This window comes from Lissotriton helveticus, chromosome 2_1 (assembly GCF_964261635.1).
Source record: "Lissotriton helveticus chromosome 2_1, aLisHel1.1, whole genome shotgun sequence".
Classification (NCBI taxonomy): Eukaryota; Metazoa; Chordata; class Amphibia; order Caudata; family Salamandridae; genus Lissotriton; species Lissotriton helveticus.
In genome coordinates, this window is record NC_136059.1 from 1354994726 (window position 1) to 1355005232 (window position 10507).

Consider the following 10507-nt stretch of genomic DNA (forward strand, 5'->3'; position numbering starts at 1 on the left):
GGTTCTAGTTTCCTTACACCTAAAGCTGTTGACTTTAGATGTAGGTATGGGGTTCAAACCTCGGCGGGAGGGTCAACTGCCTGATATTCTTTGCAAATCACTTAATATAAGCTCCTCCCCTTAATATAAATGTCTTTGGCTACAATGTGACTAGGGAACGTGTAAAGCGCTCCAATTCCTTTGGGTCCTGACCAGTTCTCGCTATATAAAACTTCAAAATAATGTCCCAAGCATGTGTGTATAGAAGAAGAGAAGGTTAGCACTCACCTTGGCAGGGAAGGAAGGGTTCAGGTGGCCTTTACAACACATACACAGATAAGACACTGCCACTTATTTAATGGTGTTTAACCATGTTGTTGACAATATGAGCATACCAGGGCCCAAAACATTCAGTGCTCTTGGAAAGCACCTCAGCTCTGGCCAGGGGATGTGTTTTCTGCAACACATTTGGACAACACACTGAACCTCAGTCGGGCACGTTTACCTTGATGTGCAGTGCATCATGTCCGAGGACAGGTACCCAATTCCTACAATGCATCTCCCTATGTTTCCTTGCTGTACGTTTTATGCAGCGGCTGCCTTGATATGCAGACGTGTTCACTAGGCAATTTCATTTAATGGATATAACCGATTCCAGTGGTGGAGTTCGTTTTTCTGATTGCACAGTCAGTCCAGTGGGCACGTCCCAGAGCTAACCTGCATGCTCATTTTCCAATCTCAGGGGCCCCCCAACTTTTTATCTTTCTGATCTACACCATTAACATCTCTCAACTGAAGCTTAAGAAATCGTTTTAAAACGATAGGATGCAGGTGATAAGTTTTCAAGTCCACTAAAACGCCTTTTTCACGGAGATAGCTTGTGGGGCTGGGCCCCCTTCTGGAGAAAGCTTAATCCATCTGGCATATGTTTCAAGATCTTTGAGTCATATTGCTTTTCTGGTCAATAATGCACCTGTGGCAGAGATGTATAATTTAGGAGTCGGATAGTGTATCTGCTGCGAACATCTGTGCATAACTTGTACTTTTTACAGTACTAGTGAGAAAGGTACGATTGAGTGTGCATGTTCTGCGGAGACTCCAAGTAATCTTTTTAGTGACATATTTATCTCCAAAGAAAAATCATATGCGAGTATTGTAAAGTTGCAGCAGGATCTCGCTGTCTGTGACAACTACGGTTTAAATAGGAAAAATGCAGCCCGAATCCTTAGAACTTGCTGACGGGGCCAGGATTCAGGAGGGGCTACAGGTTGAGGTTAAGAGACATGACTTTAAATAGCATTGCCAGTTTTATATGGTTACGCGTGCTCGTGGTCTTCTCCGATGTACAAAATGTGGTATTCTTATTTCAACAGGAGAATGTGCATTTATGGGCTCATTGACACATGCTTGTGTTCATTTTTAGGAATAATCATTTGTAGCACATAGCATGCCCTTTGAGAGCATTGTTGGTGGATGGTGACAGATCTAGCTGAGGGGAAATCACTAAGCTAGTGATTATTCTAATTGTATTATGTGACTGGGATTAACATGTCTTTTCCACCGACTGCTATGCATCTTGGGGGCCAGCTAGACAGACAGCACTCAAGTGGCTTTCCAGGTCCCCACTGAGCCGAATGCTATCTCAAAAACATTATGGAGGTGTTTTACCAGATCTTGGGACTGACCAAAATAACAATTAATGAGGCCTGAACATATTCGTACCAGAGTTCTTTTCCCATAAGTATGGACCCATTGCCCTACACAAACGACTAACACAGCCAGATCAGGTGGCCTAATGAACTAAATCTTTCACTATATGGACCTGCATTTGAGCTCATGGCCACAGGTTCAATGCCTGACAGGTTCCATTCAGCCTTGCATCCCTACTGGGGGCGAAAAATTGGATAACATTGAATTGTGTAATCTGTTATTCGGCAACAAGATACCGGTTATGGTGAACTCACATTTTACACACGTCAAGCCAGTTGTGGGTCATTTACTGCAACAGCTAGGGCTCAAGTATCTAGGTGTGTTGTTAATGAGCACCTTATTATGGAGGGATACGTCTCTTGCCTACATATTTGAAGTTCCAACACAAACTCTTCAGGGTGCTTATTTACTATTGCCAGAAAACGTTACCTCTCATTGCCTGAGCCATTTAAATGCTTAAATAGATTATAGTGATGCCTTTCCATGAGGGACCTCAATGTGGAATCTCAGCAGGTTTTAAATACTGGAGGATTCTGCAGTAGGAGTATACTTGCCTAAAACATTGTTTACTTTACAACAGCACTAGGAGGCCGACAGCATCCCCGAGTAGAAGCTGAATACAATACAAAGTTCCTACACTAATATCCAAAATGTTTTTCGGCATAACTTAGCACTACCCAAGCTGCAGCATTATTCTATACCGCCTAAAAGAATGCTGTGATCTGTAGGTACATAATCCTAGATGCTTCCCAAGAAGGTTAGCTAAGGGAAAGTGGGCAGACCTGTTTTTGGTTGCACCAGCCTATTTTGAACTTCCTTAATAGGCGCCCAGGGAGCATTCAGCAGCTAAAGTCTTTTAAAAGGCTCTCAAAAATCCATTTATTGGTATAACGTCATCTGGCTCAGGTGACCAAGCGCAAAGGTTGGAAGGGTACACCCCGGACAAAAGGTGCCTGTATAGATGTCGATAAGCTGGAAAGGATCTGGGGGGTCTTCGGCAGTGTATGTGAGACTCGGGATGGAGGAAACTTTGTGTTCAGCGTCACCCCTAACCCCTTTTTTCTCTTGCATTCTACAGAGCCTGCAGGGCTTCTGAAATTGTGGTGGGGCCAAACAGGACATCCTCTGTGGTATTTCTACTCAGTAATATTTTATGTTTAGGGGACACTCTGGTAATCACCAGTCCACGCTCAAAAACAGACCAACGTGGAAACGGGGATCAAGTGATTCTGATGTGAGTGCACAGTTTTTTGGAGTGCTTAGTCAAGGCGACTTATGCATAAGACTATGTATGGTAGTGCGCCATCTCCTTGTAATTTTCCATGCACTCCTCCAATCACCCAGCCAGTTCCATGTCCTTATCTAATCACTGCACCAAAGCCCAAGCACTTATAAATTCACTATGCAATCTCCTTGCAGTGCTCTAATCATCCAGTCACTACCCATGTACTCATGCCATGACCCAGGCACTAACACATGCACTGCTACAATCCCCTGAGCACTACTGCTATATTCCAGCCATCTCCTTGTCACTACCCGTGCACTCCTTCAATCACCCAGTTAGTTCCATGTCCTTATCAAATCACTGCCGCAAAACCCAAGCACTTATAAATTTACCATGCACTCTCCTTGCAGTACTCTAATCATCCAGTCAGAACCTATGTACTCATGCAATGACCAATGCACTAACTCATTGCAAATACATGCACTTCTACAGTCCCTTGAGCACTGCCTATACACTTCAGTAATCTCCCTGTTACTACCTATGCACTCCTTCAATCAGCTAGTCAGTCCCATGTCCTTATCTAATCACTGCTCCAAAACCAAAGCATTTATACATTCACTATGCACTCTCTTTGCAGTACTCTAATCATCCAGTCACTACCCATGTAGTCATGCAATGACCCAGGCACTAACTCATGCACTTCTACAGTCCTTTGAGCACTACTTATACAGTTCAGTAATCTCCCTGTTTCTACCTATGCACTCATCCAATCACCTAGCCAGTCCCATGTCCCTATCTAATCACTGCACCAAAACCCAAGCACTTATAAATTCACTCATGCACTCTCCTCGCAGTGCTCTAATCATCCAGTCACTACGCATGTACTCATGCCATGACCCAGGCACTAACACATGCACTGCTACAATCCCCTGAGCACTACTGATGCAGTCCAGCCAACTCCTTGTCACTACCGATGCACTCCTTCAATCCCCCAGCCAATTCCATGTCCTTATCCAATCACTGCGCCAAATCCCATGCACTTATAAATTCACAATGCACACTCCTTGCAGTATTCTACTCATCCAGTCACTACCCATGTAGTCATGGAATGGCTCAGGCACATCAACAGTCCCTTGAGCACTACCTATACAGTTCGGTAATCTCCCTTTTAGTACCTATGCGCTCCTCCAATCAGCTAGCCAGTCCCATGTCCTTATCCAATCACTGCACCAAAACCCAAGCACTTATAAATTCACCATGCACTCTCCTTGCAGTATTCTACTCATCCAGTCACTACCCATGTAGTCATGGAATGACTCAGGCACTTCAACAGTCCCTTGAGCACTACCTATACAGTTCAGTAATCTCCCTGTTAGTACCTATGCACTCTTCCAGTCAAGTCAAGAATTCATCTAGTGATCGTCACAGCAAAAACTTTCTAACGTACTTGGGGGCAACATTACGGATAGGGTGGAGGAAGGCGATTTAGGGTAACAATAATTTCTTTCGACATCTCATAGCCCCTGTAATGTAACTCGACACCCCAAAACACAGCAATCCGATCAGAAATATAGCCAGCCCCCAGATCTTCATGTATGTTAAAGGTAGCTGCAGATTGAGGGAGAGACAACACTTTTCTAAAAAATACATTTTCTTCAGTTTTGATCTCACTTACTTCAGAATAGCCCCACACCTCACTCCTATACAACACCATGGGCAAACATTTAGCGTGCTAGATTTTCATAAGGGCCGATAATGGCTTACAGCCTAAACGTTTCGCAAAGCCCAACAGGGCCCCTGTGGCCCTCGCTTCAATCACCCAGTTAGTTCCATGTCCTTATCAAATCACTGCCGAAAAACCCAAGCACTTATAAATTCACCATGTACTCTCCTTGCAGTACTCTAATCATCCAGTCAGAACCTATGTGCTCATGCAATGACCAATGCACTAACTCATTGCAAATACATACACTTCTACAGTCCCTTGAGCACTACCTATACACTTCAGTAATCTCCCTGTTACTACCTATGCACTCCTCCAATCAGCTTGCCAGTCTCCTGTCCTTATCCAATCACTGCACCAAAACCCAAGCACTTATAAATTCACCATGCACTCTCCTTGCAGTACTCTAATCATCCAATCAGTACCCATGTAGTCATTCAATGATCCAGGCACTAACTCATGCACTTTTACAATCCCTGGAGCGCTACCTGTACAGTTCAGTATTCTCCCTGTTACTACCCATGCACTCCTCCAATCACCCAGCTGGCACCATGTACTTATCCAATCACTCCCCCAAAACCCAAGCACTTATTAGTTGACCATGCACTCTCCTTGCTGTACTGTAATCATCCAGTCAGAACCTATGTACTCATGCAATGACCCAGGCACTAACTCATTGCAAATATAGAGAAGGTCATGCTAATCACAGGGGTACCCCAACGCATCCCTAGTGTATGTAGGTGTTTTCACTGTATTCTAAGTGTCTTTTAGCATAGCACTGGCTCTAGACCTGGTTATTCAGAGTCAGTTACCCCCAGTACCCGTCAGCAAAATGTTGGGGGCACAGGACTTTCTGCTCCTCTGTTTGTTCTTTCTGCACATCTCTTACTTCTTCCTGCACTTTTCTTCGTCTTTCTGGACTTCTGTTGCCTCTTTCTGCATTTGTCTTGCTTCTTTCTGAACGTTTCTTCCTCTTTCTTCACATGCCCTCCCTTTGTAGGCATAGTTAGAAATTAGCATTTAAAAAACTTTTGAAATTCACTGAAAAAATCACAGGTTTCAGGGACGTTTTAGTTAGTTGGACATTTCACTCGTACAAAACCAGAGAAATTCAGCCTTTATAGTTAGTTCAGCTAACTATAACTAGCGCCCCCGCAATGCACTGATGATAACGTCACATATTACATCATTCATAACATTGATACCATATGTGAAACTTCCTTCTCTACCCACTGGGGAAGTATAGATTAATTTTGATTAATTTCCTGATGGACAATATTATGATGGATTGACATTTTTGATGGAGTGTACTTTTATCCCACTTGGGATGTATTGGAAGAATTGGACGCACTTGCGCTTCAGTAATATTTTGAATATCAATGTCACTCATATGCTCTTCTTACTTATATACATATTGGCGAATCCATTAGTTGAATGGAAATATTACATGAGAACGTCACATGTGGCATTGTACCCCATTTTTGGATGAAAGTGGAGTTTAAGTTTGGAGAAGCGTGGCTCAGTGGTTAGAGGTGGCAGACCCGGAAGCTGAGATCGGCCGTGGACCAGGGTTCGATTCCCCGCCTCGGCGGGTCTCGGGCTCAAAAAATTCCACGGGCTCGATAATTCTCGCTCCGGTGCCTACTCAACTCACGGGGTCACACTCTGCGACTCTGGGCAATAGCTTGCTTAATCTCCACTACGCCCCTCGCGGCGGGATGCCTGGCTTTCACCTTGTGGATACCCTGCCGGGGTATCTCACAGGGGAATACCAGGACGGATTCCCTAAGCAAGCGCTTAGATACCGGGTCGGTGATTTGTGCTATATAAATACATGTACATTTACATTTACATTTACATTTAGGACATCATGAATTATGTTTAGAATAGCGTTATTGAGACACATAACATGTCCGTTTCTAAATATGGGATGAATTTCCACTTGGAATGAGAAAAATGAATTATGCTATAGTCATTATGAATTAATAATAAGAAAGAACCAAATCTGTATGGGAATACATATTATAGAGCACCATTAGTTTATTAATTTTGCAAAGCACACCACTACAAAATGGCCGCCAATGGCAAATGTTCCATGTCCTTTGTTTGTTTTTACACATGCACTTAGTATCACGATAACTTTATTTAAGAGGTTCATTTTGTTACATTAGTCACCCGTGACCAAGGCGATTGTTTTCGTCGAAACGCGTTGGGTGTTCTGTGATTCCGTTGACATCATGCTGCAACCGAAATAATAAAAGTTAATTTCGAGCACACGCGCTTCTGTGTCTGGATATTGGGAAAGGCTGGATTGGAGTGCATTGGCAGAGCAGCTGCTTTGCTGGGTGAGAATCAATATATATATATATATATATATATATATATATATATATATATATATATATATATATATATATATATATATATATATATATATTACCTACTGGCGATAGCCAGTAGGTATATATAGTTAGGATTTTTTTCCTATGGGATGTTTGAAAATTCTATGTCGAATAACTTTGGCGTTTGAGGACAGAATTGGCTGAAATTTTCAGGAAAATGGAACATTTTGTTTCTGAGCAGCCCCTGAACATTTGGGGGGGGTTTCGTCAAGGGGGGGCCGAGAAAAAAGGGGGGTCCCAAAACATGTTTTTCCCATGCAATTTTCCATAGGGCGGTTGGCCTCACTTTTAGCCTGAACGGCTGAATGGATTTACACCAAACTTGGCAAAATTGTAGGGACTGGTAGCCCGATGTGCCTTTGCTATGTCTCAAGATATAGGCTCCAGTGGTTTTTACGAAAATTAACTTTGACAAATATATATTGGGCTACATTGGGCTATATATATGTTGGAGCCCAAATGTAGCCCAATGTAGCCCAAAGATGGCCACCAGAGACAAAAAAAACAAATGTAGCCCAAATATCAGCCAGATGTAGCCCAACTATAGCCCAATGACAAAATGTCCCAGAGTGTTCTAAAGAACAACTAGAGTGCTAACAGTCCTACTTATTACAAAGGTATGGCACACCTGAAGCCATCTTGATTGGAATAAAGTGGTAACTCTTAAAACATATAATTTAAAAAGGAACAAAATGAGGGGGTTCATTTTGCCATAGAAAGTATGATTAGCGAATATATGACGAAATCCCGCATACCATCAGTCCGCAAAAAAAATCCCGCATGTACTATTAGGCCGCAAATTAAAATAATGAAAACTTTTAGAACGAATATGCCTTTAGCATACACTAAACAACTAAACTACCCTAAACCCTAAAACACTACCCCCAGCATGACCCTACACTACACAAACAGTACAACACTACCCTAAAACACTACCCCCAGCATGACCCTACACTACACAAACACTACAACACTACCCTAAACCCTAAAACACTACCCCCAGCATGACCCTACACTACGCAAACACTACAACACTACCCAAAACCCTAAAACACTACACCCCAGCATGACCCTACACTACGCAAACACTACAACACTACCCTAAACCCTAAAACACTACCCCCAGCATGACCCTACACTACACAAACACTACAACACAACCCTAAACCCTAAAACACTACCCCCAGCATGACCCTACACTACGCAAACACTACAACACAACCCTAAACCCTAAAACACTACCCCCAGCATGACCCTACACTACGCAAACACTACAACACTACCCTAAACCCTAAAACACTACCCCCAGCATGACCCTACACTACGCAAACACTACAACACTACCCAAAACCCTAAAACACTACACCCCAGCATGACCCTACACTACGCAAACACTACCCTAAACCCTAAAACACTACCCCAGCATGACCCTACACTACGCAAACACTACAACACTACCCAAAACCCTAAAACACTACACCCCAGCATGACCCTACACTACGCAAACACTACAACACTACCCTAAACCCTAAAACACTACCCCCAGCATGACCCTACACTACGCAAACACTACAACACTACCCTAAACCCTAAAACACTACCCCCAGCATGACCCTACACTACGCAAACACTACAACACTACCCTAAACCCTAAAACACTACCCCCAGCATGACCCTACACTACGCAAACACTACAACACTACCCTAAACCCTAAAACACTACCCCCAGCATGACCCTACACTACGCAAACACTACAACACTACCCAAAACCCTAAAACACTACCCCCAGCATGACCCTACACTACGCAAACACTACAACACTACCCAAAACCCTAAAACACTACCCCCCAGCATGACACTACACTACGCAAACACTACAACACTACCCAAAACCCTAAAACACTACCCCCAGCATGACCCTACACTACGCAAACACTACAGCACTACCCAAAACCCTAAAACACTACCCCCAGCATGACCCTACACTACGCAAACACTACAACACTACCCAAAACCCTAAAACACTACACCCCAGCATGACCCTACACTACGCAAACACTACAACACTACCCAAAACCCTAAAACACTACCCCCAGCATGACCCTACACTACGCAAACACTACAACACTACCCAAAACCCTAAAACACTACCCCCAGCATGACCCTACATTACGCAAACACTACAACACTACCCAAAACCCTAAAACACTACCCCCAGCATGACCCTACACTACGCAAACACTACAACACTACCCTAAACCCTAAAATACTACACCCCAGCATGACCCTACACTACGCAAACACTACAACACTACCCAAAACCCTAAAACACTACCCCCAGCATGACCCTACACTACGCAAACACTACAACACTATCCTAAACCCTAAAACACTACGCCCAGCATGACCCTACACTATGCAAACACTACAACACTACCCTAAACCCTAAAACACTAGCCCCAGCATGACCCTACACTACGCAAATACTAAAACACAACCCTAAACCCTAAAACACTACCCCCAGCATGACCCTACACTACGCAAACTCTACAACACTACCCTAAACCCTAAAACACTACCCCCAGCATGACCCTACACTACGCAAACACTACAACACAACCCTAAACCCTAAAACACTACCCCCAGCATGACCCTACACTAAACAACCACCACAACTCTACACTACACTAACACAACACTACACTACACAACACTACACTACACTACACAATCACTAACCCACGAAAAAATTAACACAAACCCACTTACCTCTCTCGTCAAATGCATTTACCATACATGCCTTTAAAACGTAATTCTTTGTAAAGGCATGCGCGATAAATGCACATGCGTTTTGAAAAAATGCGGGATAATGGTATGCGAGGTCAATGACCTTGCGGGATAATGGTATGCGGACTGAAAGTCTGCGGGATAAAAAATGAGGGAAAATGGTTGCAAACCATGATTAGCAGCAGACTTCCCTGGTGAGCACTAGCTTTACTACAGTGATCTAATGAGCAACTAGAGTGCTAACATTCAGAATTTATGGCAAATGTGTGACACATCTGAATGCCTTCTTGATAGAACCAAAGTAAACAAGCATTGAAAATGCAATAGATCTCGCCCTCGTTTAAGTTAAAGCCATTCTGTTTGTAATGAGGTGGCTTTTTAGCTTTGCTTTTATTAGTGTTTTTAAAACTTTCATGTAAATAACATGCATATGTATGCATATATGTATATGTATGCATGCATTTATATTTATATAGATATGCAGATTATATATGTTTATATATGTATATTACCTACTGGCGATAGCCAGTGGGTATATATAGTTAGGATTTTTTCTCTATGGGATTTCTGAAAATTCTATGTCTAATAACTTTGGCGTTTGTGGACGGAATTGGCTGAAATTTTCAGGAAAATGGCACATTTTGTTTCTGAGCAGCCCCTGAAAATGTGGGGGGATTTCG

At 43.0% G+C, this 10507-nt stretch overlaps 1 non-coding gene across 1 annotated transcript; it reads left to right on the forward strand.

The window, feature by feature from the left end:
* The first annotated feature begins 234 nt into the window (after positions 1-234).
* On the forward strand, positions 235-360 carry LOC144820616 (U6atac minor spliceosomal RNA). Its single transcript, XR_013607893.1, has one exon. It is a non-coding gene; the product is annotated as a U6atac minor spliceosomal RNA (small nuclear RNA).
* Positions 361-10507: the final 10147 nt, after the last annotated feature.